A 16,134-nucleotide genomic window follows, 5' to 3' on the forward strand; every position below is an offset into this window, starting at 1 on the left:
TGTTCCGCTTTGCGGAGTTTCTGAGGATAAGGCATCTTGGCTTGATATTCTTCAACCTTAGATGCTGCAGGTTTATTCCTTACAGAAGTGGTTGAAGAAGCCTTGTTAGAGGGATTACTGTCAGCACTCTCAGGTGTCTGATCTTCCCTTGGCATATGAATGCCAGGATTGGGTGGAAAATGGGCGTTTAACGCCAACTTTTCCCCCTTTTCTGGCGTTTGAACGCCAGAACTGGGCAAGGAATGGGCGTTTAACGCCAGCTTTCCTTCCCTTTCTGGCGTTTGAACGCCAATAACATTCCTCTCTGGGCTCTTACTGTCCTCAGAGGGATTTTGAACAGTGGGTTGGTTATCCTCTGTCAATTGTTCCTTGTTTGGCCTTTTGCTCTTTTGAGCAGTGTTATTCAGTGTCTTCCCACTCCTCAGTTGAACTGCTTGACATTCCTCTGTTATCTGCTTAGATATTTGCTGTTTTGCCTGATTCAACTGCAGTTCTATGCTCTTGTTAGCAACCTTAGTATCATGGAGCATTTCTTTAAATTCTGCTAACTGTTCAGTCATCAGGAGCAATTGTTGATTAAGCTCTGGTGGACGAAATTGTGATCACTATGTTCTTCTATCTTTTGAGCTTTAGTATGAATATACCCTTAGGGCACTGTTTATTTTCTTTATTGGAATTCACAACTCCGTTCAACTAACCAGCAAGTGTACTGGGTCGTCCAAGTAATAACCTTACGTGAGTAAGGGTCGAATCCACAGAGATTGTTGGTATGAAGCAAGCTATGGTCACCTTGCAAATCTCAGTTAGGCAGATTAAAAAGGTAATTGTGATTATTGGATTGTAAATAAAAAGGAATAATAAAAAGGGATAGAAATACTTATGCAGATTCATTGGTAGGAATTTCAGATAAGCGGAATGGAGATGCTGTAGAGCTCTCGGACGCCTGCTCTCCCACTGCTTCTACTCAATCCTTCTTACTCCTTTCCATGGCAAGCTTTGTATAGGGGTTCACCATCAACTGTGGCTACTTTCATCCTCACGGGGAAATATCCTATGCGGCTGTCACTCGCACAGCTAACCAGTCTGGAGGCATCACCCATGGTTGATAGCTACATCCCATCCTCGCAGTGAAAGCTAATGCTCACGCACTCTGTCACAGTACGGCCAATCACCGGTTGGTTCCCTCCCCTACTGGAATAGAATCCCTCTTTTGCGTCTGTCACTAACGCCCAGCAGGTTACAGGTTTGAAGCACGTCACAGTCATTCATTACCGGAATCCTACTCGGAATACCACAGACAAGGTGAGACTTTCCGGATTCCCAGGATCCTACTCGGAACACCACAGACAAGGTTGGACTTTCCGGATCCTCATAAATGCCGCCATCTATCTAGCTTATACCACGAAGATTCTGTTGGGGAATCTAAGAGATACACATTCAAGCCTTGTTGCATGTAGAACGGAAGTGGTTGTCAATCACGCGCGTTCATCAGTGAGAATAGTGATGAGGGTTATCTAACTCATTACTATCATCATGTTCTTGGGTACGAATGAATATCTTGGAATAAGAATAAGATAGAGATTTGAATAAAAGAAAATAGAACTTCATTAATCTTTGAGGTACAGCAGAGCTCCACACCCTTAATCTATGGTGTGCAGAAACTCCACCGTTGAAAATACATAAGTGAAAGAGGTCCAGGCATGGCCGAATGGCCAGCCCCCTAAAACGTGATCACAGGATTCAAAATACAATCCAGGATGTCTAATACAATAGATAGATGTCCTATATATACTAGACTAGCTACTAGGGTTTACATGAGTAAGTAATTGATGCATAAATTCACTTCCGGGGCCCACTTGGTGTGTGCTTGGGCTGAGCTTGATCAATACACGAGCTAAGGCTTCTCTTGGAGTTGAATTTCGAGTTATGATGTGTTTTGGGCGTTCAACTCCGGATCATGACGTTTTTCTGGCGTTTAACTCCAGAAAGGAGCGTGTACTTGGCGTTCAACGCCAAGTTGCGTCGTCATTCTTCGAATAAAGTATGGACTATTATATATTGCTGGAAAGCCCTGGATGTCTACTTTCCAACGCCGTTGAGAGCGCGCCATTTGGAGGTCTGTAGCTCCAGAAAATCCATTTCGAGTGCAGGGAGGTCAGATTCCAACAGCATCAGCAGTCCTTTTGTCAGCCTTTTTCAGAGTTTTGCTCAAATCCCTCAATTTCAGTTAGAATTTACCTGAAATCACAGAAAAACACACAAACTCATAGTAAAGTCCAGAAATGTGAATTTAACATAAAAACTAAGGAAAACATCCCTAAAAGTAGCTCAAACTTACTAAAAACTATATAAAAACAATGCCAAAAAGCGTATAAATTATCCGCTCATCAAGCTCCTTCATCTGTTCTTGAGGATTAGGATCAGTGACTACTGTCATAACTTCCTCTTTTGGAGAGAACTCATTGCTAGAGTACAAATATTGGTTTCTAGCAACAGTGTCTATAAGCTCTTGAGCTTCTTCAATTGTCTTCCTCATGTGTATAGATCCACCAGCTGAGTGGTCTAAAGACATCTGAGCTTTTTCTGTGAGCCCATAGTAGAAGATGTCTAACTGTACCCACTCTGAAAACATTTCAGAGGGGCATTTTCTAAGCATACCTCTATACCTCTCCCAGGCATTATAAAGGGATTCATTATCCTTTTGTTTAAAGCCTTGGATGTCCAGCCTTAGCTGTGTCATCCTCTTTAGAGGGTAAAAATGATTCAGGAATTTGTCTGACAACTGTTTCCATGTCTTTATGCTTGCTGTAGGTTGGTTATTCAACCACCTTTTTGCTTGATCTTTTACAGCAAATGGAAACAGTAATAGTCTGTAGACATCCTGATCTACCTCTTTATCATGTACTGTGTCAGCAATTTGTAAGAACTGTGCCAGAAACTCAGTAGGTTCTTCCTGTGGAAGACCAGAATACTGGCAGTTTTGCTGCACTATGATAATGAGTTGAGGATTTAGCTCAAAGCTGCTTGCTTTGATGGGAGGTGTACAGATGCTACTCCCATATGCAGTTGTAATGGGGTTAGCATATGACCCCAGAGTCCTTTTGGACTGATCAATCCCTCTTAGGTCCATAATGGACAAAAGGGAAATGATAATGATTGCAAACAGATAAATTTTGTTTTTTTTTTTTATTTAACCGAAAAAAAATAAAATAAAACAAAAGGCAATTAAAATAAAAAATTCGAAAATCAATAAGAAAATAAGATCAAAGCAAATTGAGAACTGAATCAATTAGTTAATTAAAAAGATTTTGAAAATAGCAATCAAAAAGATATGATTGAAAAATTTTTATGAAAAAGATTTGATTTTTGAAAAGAGGAAAGAGAAAAACAACAAAAAGACACCAAACTTAAAATTTTTAGAAAATCAAACACTAATTTTCGAAAATTTTAAAGGAAAAACACAAAGAGGACACCAAACTTAGAATTTTTATGAATCAAAAAGGGACTAGGAACATGCAAAAACGAAAATTAAAAGAAAAGCAAAAGCATGCAATTGACACCAAACTTAAAATATGAAACTAGACTCAACTAAAAGACTCTAAACCAACAAAAATAAAACAGTCATAATCTAAGCAACAAGATAAGCTGTCAGTTGTCCAAACTCGAACAATCCCCGGCAACGGCGCCAAAAACTTGGTGCACGAAATTGCAATCACACTTTTGCAATCCTGCACAACTAACCAGCAAGTGCACTGGGTCGTCCAAGTAATACCTTGCATGAGCAAGGGTCGATCCCACGGAGATTGTCGGCTTGAAGCAAGCTATGGTTATCTTGTAAATCTTAGTCAAGATATCAGAAATTATCAGGATTGATTGTAAAAAGCAAAAGAACATGAAATGGTTACTTGTTTTGCAGTAATGGAGAATAGGTTGAGGCTTTGGAGATGCTCCATCTTCTGAATCTCTGCTTTCCTATTGTCTTCTTCATCAAACACGCAAGGCTCCTTCCATGGCAAGCTGTATGTAGGGTTTCACCGTTGTCAGTGGCTACCTCCCATCCTCTCAGTGAAAATGTTCCTATGCTCTGTCACAGCATGGCTAATCAGCTGTCGATTCTCGGTCAGGCCGGAATAGAATCCATCGATCCTTTTGCGTCTGTCACTAACGCCCCGCCTGCTAGGAGTTTGAAGCACGTCACAGTCATTCAGTCATTGAATCCTACTCAGAATACCACAGACAAGGTTTAGACCTTCCGGATTCTCTTGAATGCCGCCATCAGTTCTAGCTTATACCACGAAGATTCTGGTTAAGGAATCCAAGAGATATCTACTCAATCTAAGGTAGAACGGAGGTGGTTGTCAGGCACACGTTCATAATTGAGAATATGATGAGTGTCACGGATCATCACATTCATCCGGGTTAAGAACAAGTGATATCTTAGAATGGAAGCAAGCATGATTGAATAAGAAACAGTAGTAATTGCATTAATCCATCAAGACACAGCAGAGCTCCTCACCCCCAACCATGGGGTTTAGAGACTCATGCCGTGGAATGTATACAATGAAACGTCTAAAAATGTCATGAGGTCCTTGATACAATGTCAAAAGATCCTATTAATAGTAAACTAGTATCCTAAGGTTTACAGAAATGAGTAAATGACATAAAAATCCACTTCCGGGCCCACTTGGTGTGTGCTTGGGCTGAGCAATGAAGCAATTTCGTGTAGAGACCTTTTCTGGAGTTAAACGCCAGCTTTCATGCCAGTTTGGGCGTTTAACTCCAAGTTTTATGCCAGTTCCAGCGTTTAACGCTGGAATTCCTGAGGGTGACTTTGAACGCCGGTTTGGGCCATCAAATCTTGGGCAAAGTATGGACTATCATATATTGCTGGAAAGCCCAGGATGTCTACTTTCCAACGTCGTTGAGAGCGCGCCAATTGGGCTTCTGTAGCTCCAGAAAATCCACTTCGAGTGCAGGGAGGTCAGAATCCAACAGCATCTGCAGTCCTTTTCAGTCTCTGAATCAGATTTTTGCTCAGAACCTTCAATTTCAGTCAGAAAATACCTGAAATCACAGAAAAACACACAAAATCATAGTAAAGTCCAGAAAAGTGAATTTTAATTAAAAACTACTAAAAATATACTAAAAACTAACTAAAAGATACTAAAAACATACTAAAAACAATGCCAAAAAGTGTACAAATTATCCGCTCATCAACCTCCTAATCCTATAACACTCTTCCCCAAAACACACTTCCCAACAACTTCAATCTCTCTTCCCAATTACCCCCTTCACCACTCACATCCATCCACTCTTCCCCATAAACCTCACCCACCTTCAAAATTCAAAAATCTTTCCCGCCCAAACCCACCCTAAATGACCGAAACTACACCCACTCCCCTCCCTATATATACCCTTCCATTCTTCTTCATTTTCACACAACACAACCCCCTCTTCTACACCTTGGCCGAAACACCATCTCTCACTCTCCTCCATATTTTCTTCTTCTTCTTCTTCTTCTCTTCTTTCTTCTCTTGCTCGAGGGCGAGCAATATTTTAAGTTTGGTGTGGTATAAGCATAAGCTTTTTATTTTTCCATTACCATCAATGGCACCTAAGGCCGAAGAATCCTCTAGAAAAGGAAAAGGGAAGACAAAAGCTTCCACCTCTGAGTCATGGGAGATGGAAAGATTCATCTCCAAAAGCCATCAAGACCACTTCTATGATGTTGTGGCAAAGAAGAAGGTGATCCCCGAAGTCCCTTTCAAGCTCAAGAAAAATGAGTATCCGGAGATCCGACATGAGATCCGAAGAAGAGGTTGGGAAGTCCTAACCAACCCCATGCAACAAGTCGGAATCTTAATGGTTCAAGAATTCTATGCCAATGCATGGATCACTAAGAACCATGATCAAAGTATGAACCCGAGTCCAAAGAATTATCTCACAATGGTTCGGGGAAAATACTTAGATTTTAGTCCGGAAAATGTGAGGTTGGCATTTCACTTGCCCATGTTGCAAGGAGATGAACGCCCCTACACTAGAAGGGTCAAATTTGATCAAAGGTTGGACCAAGTCCTTATGGACATATGTGTGGAAGGAGCTCAATGGAAAAGAGACTCCAAAGGCAAGCCAGTTCAACTGAGAAGACTAGACCTCAAGCATGTGGCTAGAGGATGGTTGGAGTTCATTCAACGCTCCATCATTCCCACTAGCAACCTATCTGAAGTTACTGTGGATCGGGCCATCATGATTCATAGCATCATGATTGGAGAGGAAGTAGAAGTTCATGAAGTCATCTCCAATGAAATCTACAAAATAGCCGATAAGTCCTCCAACACGGCAAGGCTAGCTTTTCCTCATCTTATTTGCCATCTATGTTACTCAGCTGGAGTTATCATAGAAGGAGACATCCTCATTGAAGAGGATAAGCCCATCACCAAGAAGAGGATGGAGCAAGCAAGAGAGACCCTCCACGGATCTCAAGAGATGCATGAGGAAACTCATCATCAAGAAATCCCTGAGATGCCTCAAGGGATGCACTTTCCTCCCAATAACTATTGGGAACAACTCAACACTTCCTTAGAAGATTTGAGCTACAATGTGGAACAATTAAGGGTGGAACATCATGAGCACTCCATCATTCTCCATGAAATAAGAGAAGATCAAAGAGCAATGAGAGAGGAGCAACAAACGCAAGGAAGGGACATAGAAGAACTTAAGGGCATTGTTGGTCCTTCAAGAAGAAGACGCCACTAAGGTGGATTCATTCATTATTCTTATTTCTTTTTGCTTTTCGGTTTTAATGTTGTGTTCATTTATGTTTTGTGTCTCTACTTCATGATCATTAGTGTTTAGTAACTATGTCTTAAAGTTATGAATAATTCCATTAATCCTTCACCTTTCTTAAATAAAAAATGTTTTTAATTCAAAAGAACAAGAAGTACATGAATTTCAAATTTATCCTTGAATTTAGTTTAATTATATTGATGTGGTGACAATACTTTTTGTTTTCTAAATGAATGCTTGAACAGTGCATGATTTTGATCTTGTTGTTTATGAATGTTAAAACTGTTGGCTCTTGAAAGAATGATGAACAAAGAGAAATGTTATTGATGATCTGAAAAATCAATGAAATTGATTCTTGAAGCAAGAAAAAGCAGTGAAAAGTAAAAAGCTTGTGAAAAAAAAAAGAAAAAAATGGCGAAGAAAAATAGAAAGAAAAAGAAAAAGCAAGCAGAAAAAGCCAATAGCCCTTAAAACCAAAAGGCAAGGGGAAAAAGGATCCAAGGCTTTGAGCATCAATGGATAGGAGGGCCCAAGGAAATAAAATCCAGGCCTAAGCGGCTAAATCAAGTTGTCCCTAACCATGTGCTTGTGTCATGAAGGTCCAAGTGAAAAGCTTGAGACTGAGTGGTTAAAGTCGTGATCCAAAGCAAAAAGAGTGTGCTTAAGAGCTATGGACACCTCTAACTGGGGACTCTAGCAAAGCTGAGTCACAATCTGAAAAGGTTCACCCAGTCATGTGTCTGTGGCATTTATGTATCCGGTGGTAATACTGGAAAACAAAGTGCTTAGGGCCACGGCCAAGACTCATAAGTAGCTGTGTTCAAGAATCAACATACTTAACTAGGAAAGTCAATAACACTATCCGAAATTCTAAGTTCCTAGAGAAGCCAATCATTCTAAACTTCAAAGGAAAAAGTGAGATGCCAAAACTGTTCAGAAGCAAAAAGCTACAAGTCCCGCTCATCTAATTAGAATTAATATTCATTGATATTTTGGAATTTATAGTATATTCTCTTCTTTTTATCTTATTTGATTTTTAGTTGCTTGGGGACAAGCAACAGTTTAAGTTTGGTGTTGTGATGAGCGGATAATTTATACGCTTTTTGGCATTGTTTTTAGATAGTTTTTAGTAAGTTCAAGCTACTTTTAGGGATGTTTTCATTAGTTTTTATGTTAAATTCACATTTCTAGACTTTACTATGAGTTTGTGTGTTTTTCTGTGATTTGAGGTAAATTCTGGCTGAAATTGAGGGACTTGAGCAAAACTTTGATAGGAGGCTGACAAAGGACTGCTGATGCTGTTGGAATCTGACCTCCCTGCACTCGAAATAGAATTTCTGGAGCTACAGAACTCCAAATGGTGCGCTCTCAATGGCGTTGGAAAGTAAATATCCAGAGCTTTCCAACAATATATAATAGTTCATACTTTATTCAGGAATTGATGACGTAAACTGGCGCTCAACGCCAGTTCCATGTTGCTGTCTAGAGTAAAACGCCAGAAAAACGTCACGACCCGGAGTTGAACGCCCAAAACACGTTACAACTTGGCGTTCAACTCCAAGAGAAGCCTCAGTCGTGGATAGATCAAGCTCAGCCCAAACATGCACCAAGTGGGCCCCGGAAGTGGATTTTTGCATCAATTACTTACTCATGTAAACCCTAGTAGCTAGTTTATTATAAATAGGACTTTTTACTAGTGTATTAGACATCTTGGGATGTTTAGTTCTCAGATCATGGGGGGCTGGCCACTCGGCCATGCCTGAACCTTTCACTTATGTATTTTCAACGGTGGAGTTTCTACACACCATAGATTAAGGGTGTGGAGCTCTGCTGTACCTCAAGTTTCAATACAATTACTACTATTTTCTATTCAATTCTCTTTATTCCTATTCTAAGATATTCGTTGCACTTCAACTTGATGAATGTGATGATCTATGACACTCATCATCATTCTCACCTATGAACGCGCGTGACTGACAACCACTTCCGTTCTACCTTAGACCGGGCACATATCTCTTGGATTCCTTAATCAGAATCTTTGTGGTATAAGCTAGAATTGATGGCGGCATTCATGGGAATCCGGAAAGTCTAACCTTGTCTGTGGTATTCCGAGTAGGATTCCGGGATTGAATGACTGTGACGAGCTTCAAACTCCTGAAGGTTGGGCGTTAGTGACAGACGCAAAAGAATCAAGGGATTCTATTCCAACCTGATTGAGAACCGACAGATGATTAGCCATGCTGTGATAGAGCATTTGGACCTTTTTCACTGAGAGGATGGGATGTAGCCATTGACAACGGTGATGCCCTACTTACAGCTTGCCATGGAAAGGAGTAAGAAGGATTGGATGAAAGCAGTAGGAAAGAAGAGATTCAAAAGGAACACAGCATCTCCATACGCCTATCTGAAATTCCCACCATGGAATTACATGAGTAACTTTATCTTTATTTTATGTTCATTTAACATATTTGATTTTCCAAATTCCATAATTTTATTCGCCTGACTGAGATTTACAAGATGACTATAGCTTGCTTCATACCAACAATCTATGTGGGATCGACCCTTACTCACGTAAGGTATTACTTGGATGACCCAGTACACTTGCTGGTTAGTTGAACGGAGTTGTGTCCACACATAGTTATGAACCATGGTATTGGCATCATGTTTTTGGCGCCATTACCAGGGAAAGAAAGAGCAATGAATTTTACATAAACATATGAATCACAATTTCAACTCCGCCTATGTTACATTTGCGGTACATAGCCGGTCCCAAGCCCGGATAAAGGAGGAAGGTCGTGTTAGGTCTTCGGCAACCAACATAAAAATATAGCCGAACCCCCATGACATGAGTCAAAGACATTATTGTGCTAAAGCTAGGTCGTTTCCCAGAAGCAACGCGCCGTATGGCTCAAGTACGGTGTCGAAGCAAGAGCCGCTGCATCGGTGCCCGGATGTAGTGTTAAATGAGCAAGGGTTCTCGCGTTTTCGTGAACGGACGAGGGTAAATAAGCTAGTTCACAAAGGAAAAGATAAAGGTCGAAGCGACAGAAGGTTGAGATTTGGGACATGGAACATAGGCACTCTAACAGGAAAGTCCATGGAGGTGGTGGACACCATGACAAGGAGGAAGATTAACATTATGTGCCTACAAGAAACGAAATGGGTTGGTGCAAAGGCTAGGGAGTTGGATACTTCTGGTTTCAAACTTTGGTATACAGGAAAGGTGAAGAATAGGAATGGGGTTGGAATAATTGTGGATAAGCAGTGGAAGAAGGACGTAGTGGATGTCAAGAGGGTGGGAGATCGGATCATCTCTATCAAACTTGTGGTGGAGGGAGGTGCTTTCCATGTGATTAGCGCCTATGCACCGCAAGTGGGTTCAAACGAACAACACAAGATAAGGTTTTGGAAGGATCTAGAGAGTTTGGTTCAAGGCATACCTTTGGGAGATAAGATTTTCTTAGTAGGAGATTTAAATGGCCATGTTGGGAGAGAAGTGACTGGATATGGGAGTATTCACGGAGGCCATGGTTTCGGGGTGATCAATGCCGAGGGTAAAACTATTTTGGACTTTTCCTCAACTTTTGATCTTCTCATCGCAAATACATGTTTTAAAAAGAGAGACGAACATCTTATAACCTATAAGAGTGGCATGACAAGCTCTCAAATCGACTTCTTCTTGTTGAGGAGAGTCGACCGGAAATTTTGCATTAACTGTAAAATTATCCCGGGAGAGAGTTTGACAACACAACATAGGGTGCTCGTCATGGATTTTTGCGTTGAGCAAAAGTTGAGGAAAAGACATCATACGAAGAACCCAAGGACGAGGTGGTGGCGGATGAAAGGTGAGGAACAAAGAAGCTTCCTAAGACGGGTAGGAGAAGAGGCAAAGTGGGATGGGAATGGAAGCGCGGAAGAGATGTGGAGGGAGATGGCAGAAGTTATTAGAAGAACAGCAAAAGAAAGTTTTGGTGAATCTAAAGGAATAGGACCAAGAGACAAGGAGTCCTGGTGGTGGAATGCGAGTATACAAGAAAAGATAAAGATAAAAAGGGAATGCTTTAAAGAGTGGTCTTTATGCCGCAATGCAGATAACTGGGAAAAATATAAGGCGGCTAAGAAAGAGACAAAAGTGGCTGTAAGTGAAGCAAGGACAAGAGCATATGAGGGTCTCTACCAGTCTTTGGGCACGAAAGAAGGAGAAAAATGTATATATAGAATCGCAAAGAGTCGGGAAAGAAGAACGAGAGATTTGGATCAGGTTAAGTGCATAAAGGATAAGGATGGAGAGGTGTTGGCTCAAGAGGAGAAGATTAATGAAAGGTGGAAGAGCTACTTCTACGAGTTATTTAATGAGGGACAGAAGACTCTTCCGAGCCTTGGTCGATTATGCACAAGGGAAGAAGATCAAAACTTTGACTACTATCGAAGGATTCGAGACTTCGAGGTAAAAGAGGTTCTAAAGCGGATGAAAAATGGCAGGGCAGTAGGACCTGATAATATCCCGATTGAGGTTTGGAAGGGTCTTGGAGGAAAAGGTATCAACTGGTTAACCAAGCTTTTTAATGAGATTTTAAGGTCAAAAAAGATGCCTGATGAGTGGAGAAAGAGCACTTTGGTACCTATCTACAAGAATAAGGGGGATATACAAAGTTGCAGAAACTATAGAGGGATTAAGCTTATGAGTCATACTATGAAGTTATGGGAAAGGGTGATAGAACGGAGGTTGAGAAAAGAGACACAAGTAACAGAGAACCAATTTGGATTTATGCCAGGCAGATCTACCACTGAAGCGATATACCTATTAAGAAGGATGATGGAGAGGTGATGAGCGGATAATTTGTACGCTTTTTGGCATTGTTTTTAGTATGTCTTTAGTATCTTTTAGTTAGTTTTTAGTATATTTTTATTAGTTTTTAGTTAAAATTCACTTTTCTGGACTTTACTATGAGTTTGTGTGTTTTTCTGTGATTTCAGGTATTTTCTGGCTGAAATTGAGGGACCTGAGCAAAAATCTGATTCAGAGACTGAAAAGGACTGCAGATGCTGTTGGATTCTGACCTCCCTGCACTCGAAGTGGATTTTCTGGAGCTACAGAAGCCCAATTGGCGCGCTCTCAACGGCGTTGGAAAGTAGACATCCTGGGCTTTCCAGAAATATATGATAGTCCATACTTTGCCCAAGATTTGATGGCCCAAACCGGCGTTCAAAGTCACCTCAAGAAATTCCAGCGTTAAACGCCGGAACTGGCACCTAATTGGGAGTTAAACGCCCAAACTGGCATAAAAGCTGGCGTTTAACTCCAAGGAGAGTCTCTACACGAAAATGCTTCATTGCTCAGCCCAAGCACACACCAAGTGGGCCCGGAAGTGGATTTTTATGTCATTTACTCATCTCTGTACACCCTAGGCTACTAGTTTTCTATATATAGGACCTTTTACTATTGTATTTTTCATCTTTGGACATCTAGTTCTTAGATCATTGGGAGGCTGGCCATTCGGCCATGCCTAGACCTTGTTCTTATGTATTTTCAACGGTGGAGTTTCTACACACCATAGATTAAGGTGTGGAGCTCTGCTGTACCTCGAGTATTAATGCAATTACTATTGTTCTTCTATTCAATTCCGCTTGTTCTTTGTCCAAGATATCACTTGTTCTTCAATCTGATGAAGGTGATGATTGACACTCATCATCATTCTCACCTATGAACAAGGTGACTGACAACCATTCTTGTTCTACAAGCATCTGAGGCTTAGTGAATATCTCTTGGATTTCTGATTGCATGATGCATGGTTGATCGCCTGACAACCGAGTGCTCGCCTGACAAACGAGCCAACCATTCCGTGAGATCAGAGTCTTCGTGGTATAGGCAAGAACTGATGGCGGCATTCAAGAGAATCCGGAAGGTCTAACCTTGTCTGTGGTATTCTGAGTAGGATTCAATGATTGAATGACTGTGACGTGCTTCAAACTTGTAACCTGCTGGGCGTTAGTGACAGATGCAAAAGAGGGATTCTATTCCAGTAGGAGCGGGAACCGACCGGTGATTGGCCGTACTGTGACAGAGTGCGTGAGCATTAGCTTTTACTGCGAGGATGGGAGGTAGCCACTGACAACGGTGAAACCCTACACGAGCTTGCCATGGAAAGGAGTAAGAAGGATTGGATGAAGACAGTAGGAAAGCAGAGAGACGGAAGGGAAGGCATCTTCATACGCTTGTCTGAAGCTCTTACACCAATGATATACATAAGTATCTCTATCTTTATCTTTTATGTTATTTTCGTTCATCATCTATACCCAATTGAGTCTGCCTGACTGAGATTTACAAGATGACCATAGCTTGCTTCATACCACCAATCTCCGTGGGATCGACCCTTACTCGCGTAAGGTTTATTACTTGGACGACCCAGTGCACTTGCTGGTTAGTTGTGCGAAGTTGTGTTTATGCCATGGTATTGAGCACCAAGTCTCTGGACAACTGACGGTTCATCTTGTGTATGGACAACTGACGGTTCATCTTGTGTATGGACGACCCAGTGCATTAGCTTTCACTTGTGTATGGACAACTGACGGTTCATCTTGTTGCTTAGATTATGTATTTTTCTTCAGAGTTCTTAAGAATGAATTCTAGTGTTTCAAGGTGATGTTCTTATCATCACCAAAGCTGATTGATTCTCATCAATTTAGCTCTTGAATGCAATGTCCTGCTGAAGCTTGGCCGGCCATGTCTAATTCCTTTAGACTAAAGCTTTAGACAAACATTGCATGATTCCTGGAATTCTCATTAAGAATTTTGATACCTTTATTTTCCTTTTCACTTAATTTTCGAAAAAGCACAAAAAAAAAATTACAAAATCATAAAATCCAAAAATATTTTATGTTTCTTGTTTGAGTCTAGAGTCTCATGTTAAGTTTAGTGTCAATTGCATGTTTCTGTTCTTATTGCATTCATGCATGTGTCTTCATTGATCTTCAAGTTGTTCTTGATGATTCCCTTGTTTTGATCTTTGAATTTTATTGACTTGAGTGTTTTGTTGTTTCTCATATGCATTCTCATTTTGTTAGTGTCAGTAGTAAACAAACTGCTAAGTTTGGTGTCTTGCATACATTGTTATTTGATTTTAGTTGCATTTTGATTATTCCTTATTATTAAAAATCCAAAAATATTTTTAATTTGTGTCTTTTCAAGTCAATAATACAGAGAATTGAAGATTCAGAACATACTGCAGAGGAATTATACAGAAAAAGCTGGGCATTCAAAAATGCCCAGTGAAGAAGATAGACTGGCGTTTAAACGCCAGCCAGGGTGCCTGGCTGGGCGTTTAACGCCCAAAAGGGTATAGTTTTGGGCGTTAAACGCCAGAATGTGCACCATTCTGGGCGTTTAACGCCAGGATGGTGCTAGGGGGAAGATTTTGTTTTCAAATCAATTTTTTTTCAAGTTTTCAAAGTTTTTCAAAATCAAATCTTTTTCAAATCATATCTTTTCAATCAAATGTTTTCAAAATCAATTTCTTTCCTTTTTCAAAGATACTTACTAACAATTAATGATTTGATTGAACATTTCAAATATGTTACCTTTTCTGTTGAGGAAGGATTAATGTTTGAATCATATCTTTTCTTGTTAGGCAAGTCATTAATTTTTAAAATCAAATCTTTTTAAAATTGTTTTAAAATCAAATCTTTTTAAAATTGTTTTCAAATCATATCTTTTCATCACATCTTTTTAAAAGCATAACTTTTCAATCATATCTTTTTAATCACATCTTTTTCAAAATAAGTTTTCAATCATATCTTTTTTATTTCTAATTTCAAATCTTTTTCAAAAATCACTTGATTCTTTTTCTATTCTTAGTTTTTGAGAATCAATTAGTGTTTTTCAAAATGTTTTCAAAATTTTTTACTTAATTTTCGAAAATTACTTCTCCTCTTCTCACATCCTTCTGTTCATGGACTAACACTATTCCTTAATACAAAATTCGAACTTCATCTTCTTTAATAAGTTCGAATTTTCTACCTCTGTCTTCCATTTTTCTTCCTCTAACACCTCAAGGAATCTCTATACTGTGATATAGAGGATTCCACATTTTATTGTTCTCTTCTCTTTCATATGAGTAGGAGCAGAGACAAAGGCATTCTTGTTGAAGCTGACCCTGAACCCGAAAGGACCTTGAAGAGAAAGCTAAGAGAAGCCAAAGCACAACTCTCTTTAGAGGACCTGACCGAATTCTTCAAAGAAGAAGAAGACATGGCAGCCGAAAACAACAATAATGCAAACAATGCAAGGAAGGTGCTGGGTGACTTTACTGCACCTACTCCTGATTTTTATGGGAGAAGCATCTCTATCCCTGCCGTTGGAGCAAACAACTTTGATCTTAAACCTCAATTAGTTTCTCTAATGCAACAGAATTGCAAGTTCCATGGACTTCCAATGGAAGATCCTCATCAGTTTTTAGCTGAATTCTTGCAAATCTGTGACACAGTCAAGACTAATGGGGTTGACCCTGAGGTCTATAGACTGATGCTATTCCCTTTTGCTGTAAGAGACAGAGCTAGGATATGGTTGGACTCTCAACCTAAAGAAAGCCTGGACTCTTGGGAAAAGCTAGTCAATGCCTTCTTAGCAAAGTTCTTTCCACCACAAAGATGGAGTAAGCTTAGAGTGGAAGTCCAAACCTTCAGACAGAAGGATGGAGAATCCCTCTATGAAGCTTGGGAAAGATACAAACAATTAATCAGAAAATGTCCTTCTGACATGCTTTCTGAATGGAGCATCATAGGTATTTTCTATGATGGTCTCTCTGAACTGTCCAAGATGTCTTTGGATAGCTCTGCTGGAGGATCTCTTCATCTGAAGAAGACGCCTACAGAGGCTCAAGAGCTAATTGAGATGGTTGCAAATAACCAATTCATGTACACTTCTGAAAGGAATCCTGTGAACAATGGGACAAGTCAGAAGAAAGGAGCTCTTGAGATTGATGCTCTGAATGCCGTATTGGCTCAGAACAAAATATTGACTCAACAAGTCAATTTAATTTCTCAAAGTCTGTCTGGAATGCAAAATGCACCAAGCAGTACTAAGGAGGCTTCATCTGAGGAAGAAGCTTATGATCCTGAGAACCCTTCAATGGAAGAGGTGAATTACCTAGGAGAACCCTATGGTAACACCTATAATTCTTCATGGAGAAATCACCCAAATCTCTCATGGAAGAATCAAGAGAGACCTCAACAAGGTTTCAATAATAATGGTGGAAGAAACAGGTTTAACAATGGCAAACCTTTTCCATCATCTTCTCAGCAACAGACAGAGAATCCTAAGCAGAACCACTCTGACTTAGCAACCATGGT

At 40.1% G+C, this 16,134-nt stretch overlaps 1 non-coding gene across 1 annotated transcript; it reads right to left on the reverse strand.

Moving 5' to 3' along the window:
• Positions 1-15,439: 15,439 nt before the first annotated feature.
• Positions 15,440-15,547, reverse strand: LOC130953688 (small nucleolar RNA R71). The gene has a single exon (XR_009075849.1). It is a non-coding gene; the product is annotated as a small nucleolar RNA R71 (small nucleolar RNA).
• Positions 15,548-16,134: the final 587 nt, after the last annotated feature.

The sequence above is a fragment of the Arachis stenosperma genome, chromosome 9, assembly GCF_014773155.1.
Source record: "Arachis stenosperma cultivar V10309 chromosome 9, arast.V10309.gnm1.PFL2, whole genome shotgun sequence".
Lineage (NCBI taxonomy): Eukaryota > Viridiplantae > Streptophyta > Magnoliopsida > Fabales > Fabaceae > Arachis > Arachis stenosperma.